Consider the following 23,459-nt stretch of genomic DNA (forward strand, 5'->3'; position numbering starts at 1 on the left):
TGTTAATGGCAGAACAAAGGTAAGCAGTGTGTCAGAGAACAATTACAAACAGGGATCTGATTGCTGAAGTAGGATGGTATGGGCTGGTGGGAGGTGGGCGATGCTGAGGGTAAAACATATCAATGGAAGGGATGATAAGTTGATGGAAAAAACATGTGGTGAAGGGGGAAGTGAGAGTTCACAGTCTGAAGTGTTGAACTGATAAAATGAAAGGGACAAGAGCTGTCTGAGTCCACCAGAATTAGTCAATAGAAATGTGAATGCCCACCCAGAGACAAACTTCTCGGGAACGTATTGGTTCCACGCAGCTTGAGCTCAGCTTCTCAAAACAAACCCGAATGTGAATGAATCCCGCCGTCGACGCTGCAAAGAAATGAAGAAAACATGCGGTTTGACCAACGGGAAAACCTCATCGAAGGGCTCGTCCGGGATTTGAACCCGGGACCTCTCGCAAATTCCGACAGCGACACACCCAAAGCGAGAATCATACCCCTAGACCAACGAGCCCCGCAAAAAGAGTCAAAGCATACTGTCATTGCCATCGAAAATCAATCTAACATCTGCGGAGAACGCCAAAAGTACTGCAACATCTCAGGTAGTCAGGACGGCATTTGTCGACAGGACAACAAAGTTCGTCTTTCACCATCACCTTTCATTAAAACCGGGACAGGTTAGAAATGTGGTACGTCTTAACCAAGTGAATTACCGGAGGGAGGAAACAGAACAACAGGAAAGGGCTCTAATGGGGGGCAAGTCAGGAGAGATTAAATGAGAAGAGGCCTTGGGACCCTGGCCACAGAGTTAGGTTAGCATCGAATCAGAGAATAATGACACCACAGTATGAGGCCATTCCGGCCCCCGTGTCTGTGCCAGCTCTCTGTTAGCGCAATGGAGGAAACAAAGAAACAAAAGATATGTCTGGAGGAGCTATCGATGGCATATTGATCAACAACTACCGCCCGGACACAAAGAACAAGTGGAAACAAGATTGAATCCCAAATCTGCGATGGAAGGACACACAAAATGGGTGCAGCATTTACAGTGTGAAACTACTGAACACACACTGAGTGTGAAAGCTGTATTGAGCACAGTGGAAAGATGCGCTGCTGTTCCTCGAGTGGCTGTTGAGCTTCTTTGGAACATTTCACGACGCCGAGGTCCGGGAGGTCAGCGTTAAGATCCAGCTCCACAGTCAGTTCAATTCTCCACTTTGGCTCTGTGGATTAGATGGGTCACGTCCCTGTGGTTAACACAGATCTGGAGCATCAATTTTATCCAAACGCACTCCAGCTCAGACACTGTCTCTCTCTCTCTCTCTCTCTCTCTCTCGAGCATCATCTGTGGGGAGAGAAACGACGTAAACATTCCGAGTCCTGAGAAATCTTTTTCAGAGTGGGCCAATGTAAATCAACCCCGCCGTCAGCATCGCAAACAATTCGTAATCTCTGACCTGGAGTAAAGAGCCTGTCCTGGATTTAAACCCACGACCACTCCCATAGGCATTGATTGAAAATCCTTAAACGAGAACCAGACCTCGAGACCAAAGAGCACAAATTTAAGACCGACATTCAGCAAAATATAACTTATGTTAATTTCGATATAATTTCTACATCTCACGGCTTTATATGTTGAGACATCTGTTAATTTCAGACACAGCTGTCGCTTGCAACAAGGAACCTGGCCTCTCAAACAGACCATCGGAATCTGCAGCAACACAGTGAGGTTGTACATTCCGCACGTCCGTTGATTGCCAACGGTTTCTGTAGTGTAGTGGTTATCACGTTCGCCTCACACGCGAAAGTCCCCGGTTCGAAACCGGGCAGAAACATCGAACATTTAGCATTTCGTGTGAGAAAAGTTTGCACAATTATTGGGCACAAAATAATTCTGTTTCCTGAATGTTGCCGGAATCTCGTGTGTTCCAGGACTATGAAATTTCGTCTCACACGAGCCACTACACTGAATTGAACATTAAGGCCCAAGCACTGAATTTTCGGCAGGCAATGAGAGGTGAAGAATTTTCATATCTTGGCACACCTCGGATATTAGCAGCTAGTTCATCCACAACAGAGTTTCAGCGATTTACAAATGAACATATTTAATCACAATCTCAAACATGTCTAAATGTATGACAAATGCAACTTACTGCGGATGCTTCAAACGGAAACAAAAACAGAAAATACCGGATAATCTCAGCAGGTCTGACAGCCTCTGGGGAGCGAAATGGCAGCTGTCGTTTCCAGTCAAGTGGACTCTTTGTCAAAGCTGGAGAACTGGAATTGGAGATTCAGACGATTGTGGGTGGGGGTGGGGGTGGTGGAGTGCTGTATTGGGCCTCGATAGAGGGCTAGCAATAGGTGGGAAATGACGAAACTGTCTCGGGCAGAAAGAAAAAGGGAATGTAAATGAGGCTAATCAAGGCTATGAAAGGTGCTGATGGCGCATCAAGCGGTCAGAATGTGTTAATGGCAGAACAAAGGTAAGCAGTGCGTCAGAGAACAATTACAAACAGGGATCTGATTGCTGAAGTAGGATGGTATGGGCTGGGGGGAGGTGGGCAATGCTGAGGGTAAAACATATCAATGTAAGGAATGATAAGTAGATGGAAAAAACATGTGGTGAAGGGGGAAGTGAGAGTTCACAGTCTGAAGTTATTGAACTGATAAAATGAAAGGGACAAAGAGCTGTCTGAGTCCACCAGAATTAGTCAATAGAAATGTGAATGCCCACCCATAGACAAACTTCTCGGGAACGTATTGGTTCCACTGCAGCTTGAGCTCAGCTTCTCAAAGCAAACCCAATGTGAATGAATCCCGCCTGTCTACGCCTGCAAAGAAATGAAGAAAACATGCGGTTGACCAACGGGAAAACCTCATCGAAGGGCTCGTCCGGGATTTGAACCCGGGACCTCTCGCAAATTCCGACAGCGACACACCCAAAGCGAGAATCATACCCCTAGACCAACGAGCCCCGCAAAAAGAGTCAAAGCATACTGTCATTGCAATCGAAAATCAATCTAACATCTGCGGAGAACGCCAAAAGTACTGCAACATCTCAGGTACTCAGGCGGCATTTGTCAACAGGACAACAAACTTCGTCATTCACCATCACCTTTCATTAAAACCGGGACAGGTTAGAAATGTGGTACGTCTTAACCAAGTGAATTACCGGAGGGAGGAAACAGAACAACAGGAAAGGGCTCTAATGGGGGGCAAGTCAGGAGAGATTAAATAAGAAGAGGCCTTGGGACCCTGACCACAGAGTTAGGTTAGCATCGAATCAGAGAATAATGACACCACAGTATGAGGCCATTCTGGCCGCCGTGTCTGTGCCAGCTCTCTGTTAGCGCAATGGAAGAAACAAAGAAACAAAAGATATGTCTGGAGGAGCTATCGATGGCATATTGATCAACAACTACCGCCCGGACACAAAGAACAAGTGGAAACAAGATTGAAACCCAAATCTGCGATGGAAGGACACACAAAATGGGTGCAGCATTTACAGTGTGAAACTACTGAACACACACTGAGTGTGAAAGCTGTATTGAGCCCAGTGGAAAGATGCGCTGCTGTTCCTCGAGTGGCTGTTGAGCTTCTTTGGAACATTTCACGACGCCGAGGTCCGGGAGGTCAGCGTTAAGATCCAGCTCCCCAGTCAGTTCAATTCTCCACTTTGGCTCTGTGGATTAGATGGGTCACGTCCCTGTGGTTAACACAGATCTGGAGCATCAATTTTATCCAAACGCACTCCAGCTCAGACACTGTCTCTCTCTCTCTCTCTCTAGCATCATCTGTGGGGAGAGAAACGACGTAAACATTCCGAGTCCTGAGAAATCTTTTTCAGAGTGGGCCAATGTAAATCAACCCCGCCGTCAGCGTCGCAAACAATTCATAATCTCTGACCTGGAGTAAAGAGCCTGTCCTGGATTTAAACCCACGACCACTCCCATAGGCATTGATTGAAAATCCTTAAACGAGAACCAGACCTCGAGACCAAAGAGCACAAATTTAAGACCGACATTCAGCAAAATATAATTTATGTTAATTTCGATATAATTTCTACATCTCACGGCTTTATATGTTGAGACATCTGTTAATTTCAGACACAGCTGTCGCTTGCAACAAGGTACCTGGCCTCTCAAACAGACCATCAGAATCTGCAGCAACACAGTGAGGTTGTACATTCCGCACGTCCATTGATTGCCAGCGGTTTCTGTAGTGTAGTGGTTATCACATTCGCCTCACACGCGAAAGGTACCCGGTTCGAAACCAGGCAGAAACATCGAACATTTAGCATTTCGTGTGAGAAAAGTTTGCACAATTATTGGGCACAAAATAATTCGTTGTCCTGAATGTTGCCGGAATCTCGTGTGTTCCAGGACTATGAAATTTCGTCTCACACGAGCCACGACACTGAATTGAACATTAAGGCCCAAGCACTGAATTTTCGGCAGGCAATGAGAGGTGAAGAATTTTCATATCTTGGCACAGCTCGGATATTAGCAGCTAGTTCATCCACAACAGAGTTTCAGCGATTTACAAATGAACATATTTAATCACCATCTCAAACATGTCTAAATGTGTGACAAATGCAACTTCCTGCGGATGCTTCAAACGGAAACAAAAACAGAAAATACTGGATAATCTCAGCAGGTCTGACAGCCTCTGGGGAGCGAAATGGCAGCTGTCGTTTCCAGTCAAGTGGACTCTTTGTCAAAGCTGGAGAACTGGAATTGGAGATTCAGACGATTGTGGGTGAGGGGTGGGGGTGGTGGAGTGCTGTATTGGGCCTCGATAGAGGGCTAGCAATAGGTGGGAAATGACGAAAATGTCTCGGGCAGAAAGAAAAAGGGAATGTAAATGAGGCTAATCAAGGCTATGAAAGGTGCTGATGGCGCATCAAGCGGTCAGAATGTGTTAAGGGCAGAACAAAGGTAAGCAGTGCGTCAGAGAACAATTACAAACAGGGATCAGATTGCTGAAGTAGGATGGTATGGGCTGGTGGGAGGTGGGCGATGCTGAGGGTAAAACATATCAATGGAAGGGATGATAAGTTGATGGAAAAAACATGTGGTGAAGGGGGAAGTGAGAGTTCACAGTCTGAAGTTGTTGAACTGATAAAATGAAAGGGACAAAGAGCTGTCTGAGTCCACCAGAATTAGTCAATAGAAATGTGAATGCCCACCCATAGACAAACTTCTCGGGAACGTATTGGTTCCACGCAGCTTGAGCTCAGCTTCTCAAAGCAAACCCAATGTGAATGAATCCCGCCGTCGACGCTGCAAAGAAATGAAGAAAACATGCGGTTTGACCAACGGGAAAACCTCATCGAAGGGCTCGTCCGGGATTTGAACCCGGGACCTCTCGCAAATTCCGACAGCGACACACCCAAAGCGAGAATCATACCCCTAGACCAACGAGCCCCGCAAAAAGAGTCAAAGCATACTGTCATTGCCATCGAAAATCAATCTAACATCTGCGGAGAACGCCAAAAGTACTGCAACATCTCAGGTAGTCAGGCGGCATTTGTCGACAGGACAACAAAGTTCGTCTTTCACCATCACCTTTCATTAAAACCGGGACAGGTTAGAAATGTGGTACGTCTTAACCAAGTGAATTACCGGAGGGAGGAAACAGAACAACAGGAAAGGGCTCTAATGGGGGGCAAGTCAGGAGAGATTAAATGAGAAGAGGCCTTGGGACCCTGGCCACAGAGTTAGGTTAGCATCGAATCAGAGAATAATGACACCACAGTATGAGGCCATTCCGGCCGCCGTGTCTGTGCCAGCTCTCTGTTAGCGCAATGGAAGAAACAAAGAAACAAAAGATATGTCTGGAGGAGCTATCGATGGCATATTGATCAACAACTACCGCCCGGACACAAAGAACAAGTGGAAACAAGATTGAAACCCAAATCTGCGATGGAAGGACACACAAAATGGGTGCAGCATTTACAGTGTGAAACTACTGAACACACACTGAGTGTGAAAGCTGTATTGAGCACAGTGGAAAGATGCGCTGCTGTTCCTCGAGTGGCTGTTGAGCTTCTTTGGAACATTTCACGACGCCGAGGTCCGGGAGGTCAGCGTTAAGATCCAGCTCCCCAGTCAGTTCAATTCTCCACTTTGGCTCTGTGGATTAGATGGGTCACGTCCCTGTGGTTAACACAGATCTGGAGCATCAATTTTATCCAAACGCACTCCAGCTCAGACACTGTCTCTCTCTCTCTCTCTCTCTCTCTAGCATCATCTGTGGGGAGAGAAACGACGTAAACATTCCGAGTCCTGAGAAATCTTTTCAGAGTGGGCCAATGTAAATCAACCCCGCCGTCAGCATCGCAAACAATTCGTAATCTCTGACCTGGAGTAAAGAGCCTGTCCTGGATTTAAACCCACGACCACTCCCATAGGCATTGATTGAAAATCCTTAAACGAGAACCAGACCTCGAGACCAAAGAGCACAAATTTAAGACCGACATTCAGCAAAATATAACTTATGTTAATTTCGATATAATTTCTACATCTCACGGCTTTATATGTTGAGACATCTGTTAATTTAAGAAACAGCTGTCGCTTGCAACAAGGTACCTGGCCTCTCAAACAGACCATCAGAATCTGCAGCAACACAGTGAGGTTGTACATTCCGCACGTCCATTGATTGCCAGCGGTTTCTGTAGTGTAGTGGTTATCACATTCGCCTCACACGCGAAAGGTCCCCGGTTCGAAACCGGGCAGAAACATCGGACATTTAGCATTTCGTGTGAGAAAAGTTTGCACAATTATTGGGCACAAAATAATTCTGTTTCCTGAATGTTGCCGGAATCTCGTGTGTTCCAGGACTATGAAATTTCGTCTCACACGAGCCACGACACTGAATTGAACATTAAGGCCCAAGCACTGAATTTTCGGCAGGCAATGAGGTGAAGAATTTTCATATCTTGGCACACCTCGGATATTAGCAGCTAGTTCATCCACAACAGAGTTTCAGCGATTTACAAATGAACATATTTAATCACCATCTCAAACATGTCTAAATGTGTGACAAATGCAACTTACTGCGGATGCTTCAAACGGAAACAAAAACAGAAAATACTGGATAATCTCAGCAGGTCTGACAGCCTCTGGGGAGCGAAATGGCAGCTGTCGTTTCCAGTCAAGTGGACTCTTTGTCAAAGCTGGAGAACTGGAATTGGAGATTCAGACGATTGTGGGTGGGGGTGGGGGTGGTGGAGTGCTGTATTGGGTCTCGATAGAGGGCTAGCAATAGGTGGGAAATGACGAAAATGTCTCGGGCAGAAAGAAAAAGGGAATGTAAATGAGGCTAATCAAGGCTATGAAAGGTGCTGATGGCGCATCAAGCGGTCAGAATGTGTTAATGGCAGAACAAAGGTAAGCAGTGCGTCAGAGAACAATTACAAACAGGGATCAGATTGCTGAAGTAGGATGGTATGGGCTGGTGGGAGGTGGGCGATGCTGAGGGTAAAACATATCAATGGAAGGGATGATAAGTTGATGGAAAAAACATGTGGTGAAGGGGGAAGTGAGAGTTCACAGTCTGAAGTTGTTGAACTGATAAAATGAAAGGGACAAAGAGCTGTCTGAGTCCACCAGAATTAGTCAATAGAAATGTGAATGCCCACCCATAGACAAACTTCTCGGGAACGTATTGGTTCCACGCAGCTTGAGCTCAGCTTCTCAAAACAAACCCAATGTGAATTAATCCGCCGTCGACGCTGCAAATAAATGAAGAAAACATGCGGTTTGACCAACGGGAAAACCTCATCGAAGGGCTCGTCCGGGATTTGAACCCGGGACCTCTCGCAAATTCCGACAGCGACACACCCAAAGCGAGAATCATACCCCTAGACCAACGAGCCCCGCAAAAAGAGTCAAAGCATACTGTCATTGCCATCGAAAATCAATCTAACATCTGCGGAGAACGCCAAAAGTACTGCAACATCTCAGGTAGTCAGGCGGCATTTGTCGACAGGACAACAAAGTTCGTCTTTCACCATCACCTTTCATTAAACCGGGACAGGTTAGAAATGTGGTACGTCTTAACCAAGTGAATTACCGGAGGGAGGAAACAGAACAACAGGAAAGGGCTCTAATGGGGGGCAAGTCAGGAGAGATTAAATGAGAAGAGGCCTTGGGTACCCTGGCCACAGAGTTAGGTTAGCATCAAATCAGAGAATAATGACACCACAGTATGAGGCCATTCCGGCCGCCGTGTCTGTGCCAGCTCTCTGTTAGCGCAATGGAAGAAACAAAGAAACAAAAGATATGTCTGGAGGAGCTATCGATGGCATATTGATCAACAACTACCGCCCGGACACAAAGAACAAGCGGAAACAAGATTGAAACCCAAATCTGCGATGGAAGGACACACAAAACGGGTGCAGCATTTACAGTGTGAAACTACTGAACACACACTGAGTGTGAAAGCTGTATTGAGCCCAGTGGAAAGATGCGCTGCTGTTCCTCGAGTGGCTGTTGAGCTTCTTTGGAACATTTCACGACGCCGAGGTCCGGGAGGTCAGCGTTAAGATCCAGCTCCCCAGTCAGTTCAATTCTCCACTTTGGCTCTGTGGATTAGATGGGTCACGTCCCTGTGGTTAACACAGATCTGGAGCATCAATTTTATCCAAACGCACTCCAGCTCAGACACTGTCTCTCTCTCTCTCTCTCTCGAGCATCATCTGTGGGGAGAGAAACGACGTAAACATTCCGAGTCCTGAGAAATCTTTTTCAGAGTGGGCCAATGTAAATCAACCCCGCCGTCAGCATCGCAAACAATTCGTAATCCCTGACCTGGAGTAAAGAGCCTGTCCTGGATTTAAACCCACGACCACTCCCATAGGCATTGATTGAAAATCCTTAAACGAGAACCAGACCTCGAGACCAAAGAGCACAAATTTAAGACCGACATTCAGCAAAATATAACTTATGTTAATTTCGATATAATTTCTACATCTCACGGCTTTATATGTTGAGACATCTGTTAATTTAAGAAACAGCTGTCGCTTGCAACAAGGGACCTGACCTCTCAAACAGACCATCAGAATCTGCAGCAACACAGTGAGGTTCTACATTCCGCACGTCCATTGATTGCCAGCGGTTTCTGTAGTGTAGTGGTTATCACATTCGCCTCACACGCGAAAGGTCCCCGGTTCGAAACCGGGCAGAAACATCGAACATTTAGCATTTCGTGTGAGAAAAGTTTGCACAATTATTGGGCACAAAATAATTCTGTTTCCTGAATGTTGCCGGAATCTCGTGTGTTCCAGGACTATGAAATTTCGTCTCACACGAGCCACGAAACTGAATTGAACATTAAGGCCCAAGCACTGAATTTTCGGCAGGCAATGAGGTGAAGAATTTTCATATCTTGGCACACCTCGGATATTAGCAGCTAGTTCATCCACAACAGAGTTTCAGCGATTTACAAATGAACATATTTAATCACCATCTCAAACATGTCTAAATGTGTGACAAATGCAACTTACTGCGGATGCTTCAAACGGAAACAAAAACAGAAAATACTGGATAATCTCAGCAGGTCTGACAGCCTCTGGGGAGCGAAATGGCAGCTGTCGTTTCCAGTCAAGTGGACTCTTTGTCAAAGCTGGAGAACTGGAATTGGAGATTCAGACGATTGTGGGTGGGGGTGGGGGTGGTGGAGTGCTGTATTGGGTCCTCGATAGAGGGCTAGCAATAGGTGGGAAATGACGAAAATGTCTCGGGCAGAAAGAAAAAGGGAATGTAAATGAGGCGAATCAAGGCTATGGAAGATGCTGATGGCGCATCAAGCGGTCAGAATGTGTTAATGGCAGAACAAAGGTAAGCAGTGCGTCAGAGAACAATTACAAACAGGGATCAGATTGCTGAAGTAGGATGGTATGGGCTGGTGGGAGGTGGGCGATGCTGAGGGTAAAACATATCAATGGAAGGGATGATAAGTTGATGGAAAAAACATGTGGTGAAGGGGGAAGTGAGAGTTCACAGTCTGAAGTTAGTTGAACTGATAAAATGAAAGGGACAAAGAGCTGTCTGAGTCCACCAGAATTAGTCAATAGAAATGTGAATGCCCACCCATAGACAAACTTCTCGGGAACGTATTGGTTCCACGCAGCTTGAGCTCAGCTTCTCAAAGCAAACCCAATGTGAATGAATCCCGCCGTCGACGCTGCAAAGAAAGGAAGAAAACATGCGGTTTGACCAACGGGAAAACCTCATCGAAGGGCTCGTCCGGGATTTGAACACGGGACCTCTCGCAAATTCCGACAGCGACACACCCAAAGCGAGAATCATACCCCTAGACCAACGAGCCCCGCAAAAAGAGTCAAAGCATACTGTCATTGCCATCGAAAATCAATCTAACATCTGCGGAGAACGCCAAAAGTACTGCAACATCTCAGGTAGTCAGGCGGCATTTGTCGACAGGACAACAAAGTTCGTCTTTCACCATCACCTTTCATTAAAACCGGGACAGGTTAGAAATGTGGTACGTCTTAACCAAGTGAATTACCGGAGGGAGGAAACAGAACAACAGGAAAGGGCTCTAATGGGGGGCAAGTCAGGAGAGATTAAATGAGAAGAGGCCTTGGGACCCTGGCCACAGAGTTAGGTTAGCATCAAATCAGAGAATAATGACACCACAGTATGAGGCCATTCCGGCCGCCGTGTCTGTGCCAGCTCTCTGTTAGCGCAATGGAAGAAACAAAGAAACAAAAGATATGTCTGGAGGAGCTATCGATGGCATATTGATCAACAACTACCGCCCGGACACAAAGAACAAGTGGAAACAAGATTGAAACCCAAATCTGCGATGGAAGGACACACAAAATGGGTGCAGCATTTACAGTGTGAAACTACTGAACACACACTGAGTGTGAAAGCTGTATTGAGCCCAGTGGAAAGATGCGCTGCTGTTCCTCGAGTGGCTGTTGAGCTTCTTTGGAACATTTCACGACGCCGAGGTCCGGCAGGTCAGCGTTAAGATCCAGCTCCACAGTCAGTTCAATTCTCCACTTTGGCTCTGTGGATTAGATGGGTCACGTCCCTGTGGGTTAACACAGATCTGGAGCATCAATTTTATCCAAACGCACTCCAGCTCAGACACTGTCTCTCTCTCTCTCTCTCGAGCATCATCTGTGGGGAGAGAAACGACGTAAACATTCCGAGTCCTGAGAAATCTTTTTCAGAGTGGGCCAATGTAAATCAACACCGCCGTCAGCATCGCAAACAATTCGTAATCTCTGACCTGGAGTAAAGAGCCTGTCCTGGATTTAAACCCACGACCACTCCCATAGGCATTGATTGAAAATCCTTAAACGAGAACCAGACCTCGAGACCAAAGAGCACAAATTTAAGACCGACATTCAGCAAAATATAACTTATGTTAATTTCGATATAATTTCTACATCTCACGGCTTTATATGTTGAGACATCTGTTAATTTAAGAAACAGCTGTCGCTTGCAACAAGGGACCTGGCCTCTCAAACAGACCATCAGAATCTGCAGCAACACAGTGAGGTTGTACATTCCGCACGTCCATTGATTGCCAGCGGTTTCTGTAGTGTAGTGGTAATCACATTCGCCTCACACGCGAAAGGTCCCCGGTTCGAAACCGGGCAAAAACATCGAACATTTAGCATTTCGTGTGAGAAAAGTTTGCACAATTATTGGGCACAAAATAATTCTGTTTCCTGAATGTTGCCGGAATCTCGTGTGTTCCAGGACTATGAAATTTCGTCTCACACGAGCCACGACACTGAATTGAACATTAAGGCCCAAGCACTGAATTTTCGGCAGGCAATGAGGTGAAGAATTTTCATATCTTGGCACACCTCGGATATTAGCAGCTAGTTCATCCACAACAGAGTTTCAGCGATTTACAAATGAACATATTTAATCACCATCTCAAACATGTCTAAATGTGTGACAAATGCAACTTACTGCGGATGCTTCAAACGGAAACAAAAACAGAAAATACTGGATAATCTCAGCAGGTCTGACAGCCTCTGGGGAGCGAAATGGCAGCTGTCGTTTCCAGTCAAGTGGACTCTTTGTCAAAGCTGGAGAACTGGAATTGGAGATTCAGACGATTGTGGGTGAGGGTGGGGGTGGTGGAGTGCTGTATTGGGTCTCGATAGAGGGCTAGCAATAGGTGGGAAATTACGAAAATGTCTCGGGCAGAAAGAAAAAGGGAATGTAAATGAGGCTAATCAAGGCTATGAAGGTGCTGATGGCGCATCAAGCGGTCAGAATGTGTTAATGGCAGAACAAAGGTAAGCAGTGCGTCAGAGAACAATTACAAACAGGGATCAGATTGCTGAAGTAGGATGGTATGGGCTGGTGGGAGGTGGGCGATGCTGAGGGTAAAACATATCAATGGAAGGGATGATAAGTTGATGGAAAAAACATGTGGTGAAGGGGGAAGTGAGAGTTCACAGTCTGAAGTTATTGAACTGATAAAATGAAAGGGACAAAGAGCTGTCTGAGTCCACCAGAATTAGTCAATAGAAATGTGAATGCCCACCCATAGACAAACTTCTCGGGAAAGTATTGGTTCCACGCAGCTTGAGCTCAGCTTCTCAAAGCAAACCCAATGTGAATGAATCCCGCCGTCGACGCTGCAAAGAAATGAAGAAAACATGCGGTTTGACCAACGGGAAAACCTCATCGAAGGGCTCGTCCGGGATTTGAACCCGGGACCTCTCGCAAATTCCGACAGCGACACACCCAAAGCGAGAATCATACCCCTAGACCAACGAGCCCCGCAAAAAGAATCAAAGCATACTGTGATTGCCATCGAAAATCAATCTAACATCTGCGGAGAACGCCCAAAGTACTGCAACATCTCAGGTAGTGAGGCAGCATTTGTCGACAGGACAACAAAGTTCGTCTTTCACCGTCACCTTTCATTAAAACCGGGACAGGTTAGAAATGTGGTACGTCTTAACCAAGTGAATTACCGGAGGGAGGAAACAGAACAACAGGAAAGGGCTCTAATGGGGGGCAAATCAGGAGAGAATAAATAAGAAGAGGCCTTGGGACCCTGGCCACAGAGTTAGGTTAGCATCAAATCAGAGAATAATGACACCACAGTATGAGGCCATTCCGGCCCCCGTGTCTGTGCCAGCTCTCTGTTAGCGCAATGGAAGAAACAAAGAAACAAAAGATATGTCTGGAGGAGCTATCGATGGCATATTGATCAACAACTACCGCCCGGACACAAAGAACAAGTGGAAACAAGATTGAAACCCAAATCTGCGATGGAAGGACACACAAAATGGGTGCAGCATTTACAGTGTGAAACTACTGAACACACACTGAGTGTGAAAGCTGTATTGAGCCCAGTGGAAAGATGCGCTGCTGTTCCTCGAGTGGCTGTTGAGCTTCTTTGGAACATTTCACGACGCCGAGGTCCGGGAGGTCAGCGTTAAGATCCAGCTCCCCAGTCAGTTCAATTCTCCACTTTGGCTCTGTGGATTAGATGGGTCACGTCCCTGTGGGTTAACACAGATCTGGAGCATCAATTTTATCCAAACGCACTCCAGCTCAGACACTGTCTCTCTCTCTCTCTCTCTAGCATCATCTGTGGGGAGAGAAACGACGTAAACATTCCGAGTCCTGAGAAATCTTTTTCAGAGTGGGCCAATGTAAATCAACCCTGCCCTCAGCATCGCAAACAATTCGTAATCTCTGACCTGGAGTAAAGAGCCTGTCCTGGATTTAAACCGACGACCACTCCCATAGGCATTGATTGAAAATCCTTAAACGAGAACCAGACCTCGAGACCAAAGAGCACAAATTTAAGACCGACATTCAGCAAAATATAACTTATGTTAATTTCGATATAATTTCTACATCTCACGGCTTTATATGTTGAGACATCTGTTAATTTCAGAAACAGCTGTCGCTTGCAACAAGGGACCTGACCTCTCAAACAGACCATCAGAATCTGCAGCAACACAGTGAGGTTGTACATTCCGCACGTCCATTGATTGCCAGCGGTTTCTGTAGTGTAGTGGTTATCACATTCGCCTCACACGCGAAAGGTCCCCGGTTCGAAACCGGGCAGAAACATCGAACATTTAGCATTTCGTGTGAGAAAAGTTTGCACAATTATTGGGCACAAAATAATTCTGTTTCCTGAATGTTGCCGGAATCTCGTGTGTTCCAGGACTATGAAATTTCGTCTCACACGAGCCACGACACTGAATTGAACATTAAGGCCCAAGCACTGAATTTTCGGCAGGCAATGAGAGGTGAAGAATTTTCATATCTTGGCACAGCTCGGATATTAGCAGCTAGTTCATCCACAACAGAGTTTCAGCGATTTACAAATGAACATATTTAATCACCATCTCAAACATGTCTAAATGTGTGACAAATGCAACTTCCTGCGGATGCTTCAAACGGAAACAAAAACAGAAAATACCGGATAATCTCAGCAGGTCTGACAGCCTCTGGGGAGCGAAATGGCAGCTGTCGTTTCCAGTCAAGTGGACTCTTTGTCAAAGCTGGAGAACTGGAACTGGAGATTCAGACGATTGTGGGTGGGGGGTGGGGGTGGTGGAGTGCTGTATTGGGTCTCGATAGAGGGCTAGCAATAGGTGGGAAATGACGAAAATGTCTCGGGCAGAAAGAAAAAGGGAATGTAAATGAGGCTAATCAAGGCTATGAAAGGTGCTGATGGCGCATCAAGCGGTCAGAATGTGTTAATGGCAGAACAAAGGTAAGCAGTGCGTCAGAGAACAATTACAAACAGGGATCAGATTGCTGAAGTAGGATGGTATGGGCTGGGGGGAGGTGGGCGATGCTGAGGGTAAAACATATCAATGGAAGGGATGATAAGTTGATGGAAAAAACATGTGGTGAAGGGGGAAGTGAGAGTTCACAGTCTGAAGTTGTTGAACTGATAAAATGAAAGGGACAAAGAGCTGTCTGAGTCCACCAGAATTAGTCAATAGAAATGTGAATGCCCACCCATAGACAAACTTCTCGGGAACGTATTGGTTCCACGCAGCTTGAACTCAGCTTCTCAAAGCAAACCCAATGTGAATGAATCCCGCCGTCGACGCTGCAAAGAAATGAAGAAAACATGCGGTTTGACCAACGGGAAAACCTCATCGAAGGGCTCGTCCGGGATTTGAACCCGGGACCTCTCGCAAATTCCGACAGCGACATACCCAAAGCGAGAATCATACCCCTAGACCAACGAGCCTCACAAAAAGAGCTAAAGCATACTGTCATTGCCATCGAAAATCAATCTAACATCTGCGGAGAAGGCCAAAATTACTGCAACATCTCAGGTAGTCAGGCGGCATTTGTCGACAGGACAACAAAGTTCGTCTTTCACCATCACCTTTCATTAAAACCGGGACAGGTTAGAAATGTGGTAAGTCTTAACCAAGTGAATTACCGGAGGGAGGAAACAGAACAACAGGAAAGGGCTCTAATGGGGGGCAAGTCAGGAGAGATTAAATGAGAAGAGGCCTTGGGACCCTGGCCACAGAGTTAGGTTGGCATCGAATCAGAGAATAATGACACCACAGTATGAGGCCATTCCGGCCGCCGTGTCTGTGCCAGCTCTCTGTTAGCGCAATGGAAGAAACAAAGAAACAAAAGATATGTCTGGAGGAGCTATCGATGGCATATTGATCAACAACTACCGCCCGGACACAAAGAACAAGTGGAAACAAGATTGAAATCCCAAATCTGCGATGGAAGGACACACAAAATGGGTGCAGCATTTACAGTGTGAAACTACTGAACACACACTGAGTGTGAAAGCTGTATTGAGCACAGTGGAAAGATGCGCTGCTGTTCCTCGAGTGGCTGTTGAGCTTCTTTGGAACATTTCACGACGCCGAGGTCCGGGAGGTCAGCGTTAAGATCCAGCTCCACAGTCAGTTCAATTCTCCACTTTGGCTCTGTGGATTAGATGGGTCACGTCCCTGTGGTTAACACAGATCTGGAGCATCAATTTTATCCAAACGCACTCCAGCTCAGACACTGTCTCTCTCTCTCTCTCTCGAGCATCATCTGTGGGGAGAGAAACGACGTAAACATTCCGAGTCCTGAGAAATCATTTTCAGAGTGGGCCAATGTAAATCAACCCCTGCCGTCAGCATCGCAAACAATTCGTAATCTCTGACCTGGAGTAAAGAGCCTGTCCTGGATTTAAACCCACGACCACTCCCATAGGCATTGATTGAAAATCCTTAAACGAGAACCAGACCTCGAGACCAAAGAGCACAAATTTAAGACCGATATTCAGCAAAATATAACTTATGTTAATTTCGATATAATTTCTACATCTCACGGCTTTATATGTTGAGACATCTGTTAATTTAAGAAACAGCTGTCGCTTGCAACAAGGGACCTGGCCTCTCAAACAGACCATCAGAATCTGCAGCAACACAGTGAGGTTGTACATTCCGCACGTCCATTGGTTGCCAGCGGTTTCTGTAGTGTAGTGGTTATCATATTCGCCTCACACGCGAAAGGTCCCCGGTTCGAAACCGGGCAGAAACATCGAACATTTAGCATTTCGTGTGAGAAAAGTTTGCACAATTATTGGGCACAAAATAATTCTGTTTCCTGAATGTTGCCGGAATCTCGTGTGTTCCAGGACTATGAAATTTCGTCTCACACGAGCCACGACACTGAATTGAACATTAAGGCCCAAGCACTGAATTTTCGGCAGGCAATGAGAGGTGAAGAATTTTCATATCTTGGCACACCTCGGATATTAGCAGCTAGTTCATCCACAACAGAGTTTCAGCGATTTACAAATGAACATATTTAATCACCATCTCAAACATGTCTAAATGTGTGACAAATGCAACTTCCTGCGGATGCTTCAAACGGAAACAAAAACAGAAAATACTGGATAATCTCAGCAGGTCTGACAGCCTCTGGGGAGCGAAATGGCAGCTGTCGTTTCCAGTCAAGTGGACACTTTGTCAAAGCTGGAGAACTGGAACTGGAGATTCAGACGATTGTGGGTGAGGGTGGGGGTGGTGGAGTGCTGTATTGGGTCTCGATAGAGGGCTAGCAATAGGTGGGAAATTACGAAAATGTCTCGGGCAGAAAGAAAAAGGGAATGTAAATGAGGCTAATCAAGGCTATGAAAGGTGCTGATGGCGCATCAAGCGGTCAGAATGTGTTAATGGCAGAACAAAGGTAAGCAGTGCGTCAGAGAACAATTACAAACAGGGATCAGATTGCTGAAGTAGGATGGTATGGGCTGGTGGGAGGTGGGCGATGCTGAGGGTAAAACATATCAATGGAAGGGATGATAAGTTGATGGAAAAAACATGTGGTGAAGGGGGAAGTGAGAGTTCACAGTCTGAAGTTGTTGAACTGATAAAATGAAAGGGACAAAGAGCTGTCTGAGTCCACCAGAATTAGTCAATAGAAATGTGAATGCCCACCTATAGACAAACTTCTCGGGAACGTATTGGTTCCACGCAGCTTGAACTCAGCTTCTCAAAGCAAACCCAATGTGAATGAATCCCGCCGTCGACGCTGCAAAGAAATGAAGAAAACATGCGGTTTGACCAACGGGAAAACCTCATCGAAGGGCTCGTCCGGGATTTGAACCCGGGACCTCTCGCAAATTCCGACAGCGACATACCCAAAGCGAGAATCATACCCCTAGACCAACGAGCCCCGCAAAAAGAGCTAAAGCACACTGTCATTGCCATCGAAAATCAATCTAACATCTGCGGAGAAGGCCAAAATTACTGCAACATCTCAGGTAGTCAGGCGGCATTTGTCGACAGGACAACAAAGTTCGTCTTTCACCATCACCTTTCATTAAAACCGGGACAGGTTAGAAATGTGGTACGTCTTAACCAAGTGAATTACCGGAGGGAGGAAACAGAACAACAGGAAAGGGCTCTAATGGGGGGCAAGTCAGGAGAGATTAAATGAGAAGAGGCCTTGGGACCCTGGCCACAGAGTTAGGTTGGCATCGAATCAGAGAATAATGACACCACAGTATGAGGCCATTCCGGCCGCCGTGTCTGTGCCAGCTCTCTGTTAGCGCAATGGAAGGAAACAAAGAAACAAAAGATATGTCTGGAGGAGCTATCGATGGCATATTGATCAACAACTACCGCCCGGACACAAAGAACAAGTGGAAACAAGATTGAATCCCAAATCTGCGATGGAAGGACACACAAAATGGGTGCAGCATTTACAGTGTGAAACTACTGAACACACACTGAGTGTGAAAGCTGTATTGAGCCCAGTGGAAAGATGCGCTGCTGTTCCTCGAGTGGCTGTTGAGCTTCTTTGGAACATTTCACGACGCCGAGGTCCGGGAGGTCAGCGTTAAGATCCAGCTCCCCAGTCAGTTCAATTCTCCACTTTGGCTCTGTGGATTAGATGGGTCACGTCCCTGTGGTTAACACAGATCTGGAGCATCAATTTTATCCAAACGCACTCCAGCTCAGACACTGTCTCTCTCTCTCTCTCTCTCTCTAGCATCATCTGTGGGGAGAGAAACGACGTAAACATTCCGAGTCCTGAGAAATCTTTTTCAGAGTGGGCCAATGTAAATCAACCCCGCCGTCAGCATCGCAAACAATTCGTAATCTCTGACCTGGAGTAAAGAGCCTGTCCTGGATTTAAACCCACGACCACTCCCATAGGCATTGATTGAAAATCCTTAAACGAGAACCAGACCTCGAGACCAAAGAGCACAAATTTAAGACCGATATTCAGCAAAATATAATTTATGTTAATTTCGATATAATTTCTACATCTCACGGCTTTATATGTTGAGACATCTGTTAATTTAAGAAACAGCTGTCGCTTGCAACAAGGGACCTGGCCTCTCAAACAGACCATCAGAATCTGCAGCAACACAGTGAGGTTGTACATTCCGCACGTCCATTGTTGCAAGCGGTTTCTGTAGTGTAGTGGTTATCACATTCGCCTCACACGCGAAAGGTCCCCGGTTCGAAACCGGGCAGAAACATCGAACATTTAGCATTTCGTGTGAGAAAAGTTTGCACAATTATTGGGCACAAAATAATTCTATTTCCTGAATGTTGCCGGAATCTCGTGTGTTCCAGGACTATGAAATTTCGTCTCACATGAGCCACGACACTGAATTGAACATTAAGGCCCAAGCACTGAATTTTCGGCAGGCAATGAGAGGTGAAGAATTTTCATATCTTGGCACACCTCGGATATTAGCAGCTAGTTCATCCACAACAGAGTTTCAGCGATTTACAAATGAACATATTTAATCACCATCTCAAACATGTCTAAATGTGTGACAAATGCAACTTACTGCGGATGCTTCAAACGGAAACAAAAACAGAAAATACTGGATAATCTCAGCAGGTCTGACAGCCTCTGGGGAGCGAAATGGCAGCTGTCGTTTCCAGTCAAGTGGACTCTTTGTCAAAGCTGGAGAACTGGAATTGGAGATTCAGACGATTGTGGGTGGGGGGGTGGGGGTGGTGGAGTGCTGTATTGGGCCTCGATAGAGGGCTAGCAATAGGTGGGAAATGTACGAAAAGTGTCTCGGGCAGAAAGAAAAAGGGAATGTAAATGAGGCTAATCAAGGCTATGAAAGGTGCTGATGGCGCATCAAGCGGTCAGAATGTGTTAATGGCAGAACAAAGGTAAGCAGTGCGTCAGAGAACAATTACAAACAGGGATCAGATTGCTGAAGTAGGATGGTATGGGCTGGGGGGAGGTGGGCAATGCTGAGGGTAAAACATACCAATGGAAGGAATGATAAGTTGATGGAAAAAACATGTGGTGGAGGGGGAAGTGAGAGTTCACAGTCTGAAGTTGTTGAACGGATAAAATGAATGGGACAAAGAGCTGTCTCTTTGTCCACCAGAATTAGTCAATAGAAATGTGAATGCCGTCACATGGACAAACTTCTCGGGAACGTATTGGTTCCATGCAGCTTGAGCTCAGCTTCTCAAAGCAAACCCAATGTGAATGAATCCCGCCGTCGACGCCGCAAAGAAATGAAGAAAACAGGCGGTTTGACCAACGGGAAAACCTCATCGAACGGCTCGTCCGGGATTTGAACCCGAGACCTCTCGCAAATTCCGACAGCGACACACCCAAAGTGAGAATCACACCCCTAGACCAGGGGTGGGCAAACTTTTCCGTGCAAGGGCCACATTCAGAAATTCACAATTCACAAAGGGCCGCATAGTATATTAAGTAAAATAATTACTTCACCCGGTTATAATTCTCGGCGCCTCATATAGAACATAGAACAGTACAGCACAGAACAGGCCCTTCGGCCCTCGACGTTGTGGCGAGCAATGATCATCCTACTCAAGTCAACGTATCCACCCTATACCAGTAAGTAACCCAACAGCCGCCCCCCCCCCCCATTAACCTTAAAAAAAATGTTTTTTTTTAATAATTTCTTTTAATTTTTTTTTTTTTTAAGTGACTTGGAGGGCCGCAGAAACTACGGCCCGCGGGCCGTAGTTTGCCCACCCCTGCCCTAGACCAACGAGCCCCGCAGAAAGAGTCAAAGCATACTGTCATTGCCATCGAAAATCAATCTACCATCTGCGGAGAACGCCAAAAGTACTGCAACATCTCAGGTAGTCAGGCGGCATTTGTCGACAGGACAACAAAGTTCGTCTTTCACCATCACCTTTCATTAAAACCGGGACTGCTTAGAAATGTGGTACGTCTTAAGCAAGTGAATTACCGGAGGGAGGAAACAGAACAACAGGAAAGGGCTCTAATAGGGGGCAAGTCAGGAGAGATTAAATGAGAAGAGGCCTTGGGACCCTGGCCACAGAGTTAGGTTAGCATCAAATCAGAGAGTAATGACACCACAGTATGAGGCCATTCCGGCCGCCGTGTCTGTGCCAGCTCTCTGTTAGCGCAATGGAAGAAACAAAGAAACAAAATATATGTCTGGAGGAGCTATCGATGGCATATTGATCAACAACTACCGCCCGGACACAAAGAACAAGTGGAAACAAGATTGAAACCCAATTCTGCGATGGAAGGACACACAAAATGGGTGCAGCATTTACTGTGTGAAACTACTGAACACACACTGAGTGTGAAAGCTGTATTGAGCCCAGTGGAAAGATGCGCTGCTGTTCCTCGAGTGAATGTTGAGCTTCTTTGGAACATTTCAAGACGCCGAGGTCCGGGATGTCAGCGTTAAGATCCAGCTCCCCAGTCTGTTCAATTATCCACTTTGGCTCTGTGGATTAGATGGGTCACGTCCCTGTGGTTAACACAGATCTGGAGCATCAATTTTATCCAAACGCACTCCAGCTCAGACACTATCTCTCTCTCTCTCTCTCTCTCTCTCTCGAGCATCATCTGTGGGGAGAGAAACGACGTAAACATTCCGAGTCCTGAGAAATCTTTTTCAGAGTGGGCCAATGTAAATTACAATTACAAACAGGGATCAGATTGCTGAAGTAGGATGGTATGGGCTGGGGGGAGGGGGGCAATGCTTAGGGTAAAACATATCAATGGAAGGGATGATAAGTTGATGGAAAAACATGTGGAGGAGGGGGAAGTGACAGCGACACACCCAAAGCGTGAATCATACCCCGAGACCAACGAGCCCCGCGAAAAGTGCCAAAGCATACTGTCATTGCCATCGAAAATCAATCTAACATCTGCGGAGAACGTCAAAAGTACTGCAACATCTCAGGGAGTCAGGCGGCATTTTTCGACAGGACAACAAAGTTCGTCTTTCACCATCACCTTTCATTAAAACCGGGACAGGTTAGAAATCAGAAGGGGGTTCAGTGCAGTTAGATTGCGAATATACAGACCGGACGATGTACCACATGCTATGATATCAGCAAAAGCCGGCACAGCCGCCGAGATTGGTCATCATTAACATATTGACGATGAAGAAAGAGGAGATCTCAGGACGATATCTGGCGGCTGCCAACAAGTCTAAAAAGAATGGTTACCTCAATATAAACGCGCTCAGTGTGGATGATGGAGCGGTCTATTACTGTGCAATGAGCACAGTGTCACAAAGCAGCTACAACCACGTACGGAAGCCTCAGAGAGTATTTTCCAATCCAGTAAATTTGCGTTCCTGCCCTTGTACCGGAGGATGGTTTGATCTCGATTCAGAAAAATACTCAGGTCTATTTCTCCACAATTGCATTGCCGTCTCTGTCCTTGTCTAGGTCAATAGAGGAGCCGTTTCGGAATCGTGAGTTTAATCAGCATGTCGCGATGCACAGTAAATTTAAGCTTGGAATATCCACTTCCGAGCAGCAGTAATGAAAGTTCTCAGATGTGGGGATAATAAAATCTTCCAGGACCGTTAACTTAGGTCGACCTTATGCCAACGAGTCTGAGCCCCTAGTAGTCTTCAGCGGAACATCGACTTTCTGATCGAAAATACATCAAATCTATGTTGACACTACCTGCTTTCTGTTATGGAGGTTCCCAGATAAGGGACGTGTTTCAAAGAAAGTGTGGTGCTGTGCAATTGAGTTTTGTAAAATCCACGGGCCTGTGATGATTCAACGTCTCACAAATGTCCATGCCCGCGGGACCATGTGTACGGTCCTTCCAGATATTTTCCGCACTGCCTCAGGGGACCAATATTGCCAGCATTCTCATTCGGTCCCTGGCAATCAGAGGATTGGCCGTCACTGTTGAAACGCACACAGTTGTGACCTTGTGGTCGTCTCCGTGGCGCAATCGGTTAGCGCGTTCGGCTGTTAACCGAAAGGTTGGTGGTTCGATCCCACCCAGAGACGAATTGTTCCATTCCTGGATGATATGTTTTTAGGGGCTGTTTCGGACAGGGCTAAATTGCTGGCTTTGAAAGCAGACCAAGCAGGCCAGCAGCACGGTTCGATTCCCGTAACAGCCTCCCCGAACAGGCGCCGAAATGTGACGACTAGGGGATTTTCAGAGTAACACTCATTTGAAGCTGACTCGTGACAATAAGCGATTTTCCTGTTCTGATAACACGTACCGTGCACCGGCTGCGGCATTTTGTTGCCTCTATCGCTGTAATATCCTTCATGGCGCCGAGCTGGGGAATAGCTCAACGATGCTGTGTCTCCCTCGATAACTCAGGAGATTGTGACGCCTCCTCACGGACCTGCTAACAGACGAATGTTGAGCAGGAGTTGGCTATTCATCCCCTTGAGCCTTCTCCAACATTCAATAAGTTCGTGACAGATGCGAACATGACCTCAGATTCACATTTCACCTACCCCGGATAACATTTGATTACCTTTTCAGTTGAGAATCCAACCACATCTGTCTTAAAATCTTCAATGGGCCTATCTCAGCGGTCTCTGGAGAAGAATCCCTCAGAAAAAGAGCCCAAAGATCTACATAACCGGGCCGGGTCGAGCAGTATCTCTGGCCATGATGTGGAGATGCCGGCGCTGGACTGGGGTGAGCACAGTAAGAAGTCTTACAACACCAGGTTAAATGATTC

At 46.3% G+C, this 23,459-nt stretch overlaps 16 non-coding genes across 16 annotated transcripts; 9 read left to right on the forward strand and 7 right to left on the reverse strand.

Annotated features, from left to right (window-relative positions):
* Positions 1–417: 417 nt before the first annotated feature.
* trnap-ugg lies at positions 418–507 on the reverse strand. Its single transcript is given in 2 exon segments — positions 418–453; positions 472–507. It is a non-coding gene; the product is annotated as a tRNA-Pro (tRNA).
* A 1,249-nt stretch (positions 508–1,756) lies between these two features.
* On the forward strand, positions 1,757–1,828 carry trnav-cac. Its single transcript has one exon. It is a non-coding gene; the product is annotated as a tRNA-Val (tRNA).
* Positions 1,829–2,880: 1,052 nt separating this feature from the next.
* trnap-ugg lies at positions 2,881–2,970 on the reverse strand. Its single transcript is given in 2 exon segments — positions 2,881–2,916; positions 2,935–2,970. It is a non-coding gene; the product is annotated as a tRNA-Pro (tRNA).
* Positions 2,971–4,208: 1,238 nt separating this feature from the next.
* On the forward strand, positions 4,209–4,281 carry trnav-cac. Its single transcript has one exon. It is a non-coding gene; the product is annotated as a tRNA-Val (tRNA).
* Positions 4,282–5,332: 1,051 nt separating this feature from the next.
* Positions 5,333–5,422, reverse strand: trnap-ugg. Its single transcript is given in 2 exon segments — positions 5,333–5,368; positions 5,387–5,422. It is a non-coding gene; the product is annotated as a tRNA-Pro (tRNA).
* Positions 5,423–6,665: 1,243 nt separating this feature from the next.
* Positions 6,666–6,738, forward strand: trnav-cac. Its single transcript has one exon. It is a non-coding gene; the product is annotated as a tRNA-Val (tRNA).
* A 1,047-nt stretch (positions 6,739–7,785) lies between these two features.
* On the reverse strand, positions 7,786–7,875 carry trnap-ugg. Its single transcript is given in 2 exon segments — positions 7,786–7,821; positions 7,840–7,875. It is a non-coding gene; the product is annotated as a tRNA-Pro (tRNA).
* A 1,240-nt stretch (positions 7,876–9,115) lies between these two features.
* On the forward strand, positions 9,116–9,188 carry trnav-cac. The gene has a single exon. It is a non-coding gene; the product is annotated as a tRNA-Val (tRNA).
* Positions 9,189–11,567: 2,379 nt separating this feature from the next.
* Positions 11,568–11,640, forward strand: trnav-cac. Its single transcript has one exon. It is a non-coding gene; the product is annotated as a tRNA-Val (tRNA).
* Positions 11,641–12,687: 1,047 nt separating this feature from the next.
* Positions 12,688–12,777, reverse strand: trnap-ugg. The gene is given in 2 exon segments: positions 12,688–12,723; positions 12,742–12,777. It is a non-coding gene; the product is annotated as a tRNA-Pro (tRNA).
* Positions 12,778–14,016: 1,239 nt separating this feature from the next.
* On the forward strand, positions 14,017–14,089 carry trnav-cac. Its single transcript has one exon. It is a non-coding gene; the product is annotated as a tRNA-Val (tRNA).
* Positions 14,090–15,140: 1,051 nt separating this feature from the next.
* Positions 15,141–15,230, reverse strand: trnap-ugg. The gene is given in 2 exon segments: positions 15,141–15,176; positions 15,195–15,230. It is a non-coding gene; the product is annotated as a tRNA-Pro (tRNA).
* A 1,240-nt stretch (positions 15,231–16,470) lies between these two features.
* Positions 16,471–16,543, forward strand: trnav-cac. The gene has a single exon. It is a non-coding gene; the product is annotated as a tRNA-Val (tRNA).
* A 1,050-nt stretch (positions 16,544–17,593) lies between these two features.
* On the reverse strand, positions 17,594–17,683 carry trnap-ugg. Its single transcript is given in 2 exon segments — positions 17,594–17,629; positions 17,648–17,683. It is a non-coding gene; the product is annotated as a tRNA-Pro (tRNA).
* A 1,242-nt stretch (positions 17,684–18,925) lies between these two features.
* On the forward strand, positions 18,926–18,998 carry trnav-cac. The gene has a single exon. It is a non-coding gene; the product is annotated as a tRNA-Val (tRNA).
* A 3,692-nt stretch (positions 18,999–22,690) lies between these two features.
* trnan-guu lies at positions 22,691–22,764 on the forward strand. The gene has a single exon. It is a non-coding gene; the product is annotated as a tRNA-Asn (tRNA).
* Positions 22,765–23,459: the final 695 nt, after the last annotated feature.

This window comes from Scyliorhinus canicula, unplaced genomic scaffold (genome assembly GCF_902713615.1).
Source record: "Scyliorhinus canicula unplaced genomic scaffold, sScyCan1.1, whole genome shotgun sequence".
NCBI lineage: Eukaryota > Metazoa > Chordata > Chondrichthyes > Carcharhiniformes > Scyliorhinidae > Scyliorhinus > Scyliorhinus canicula.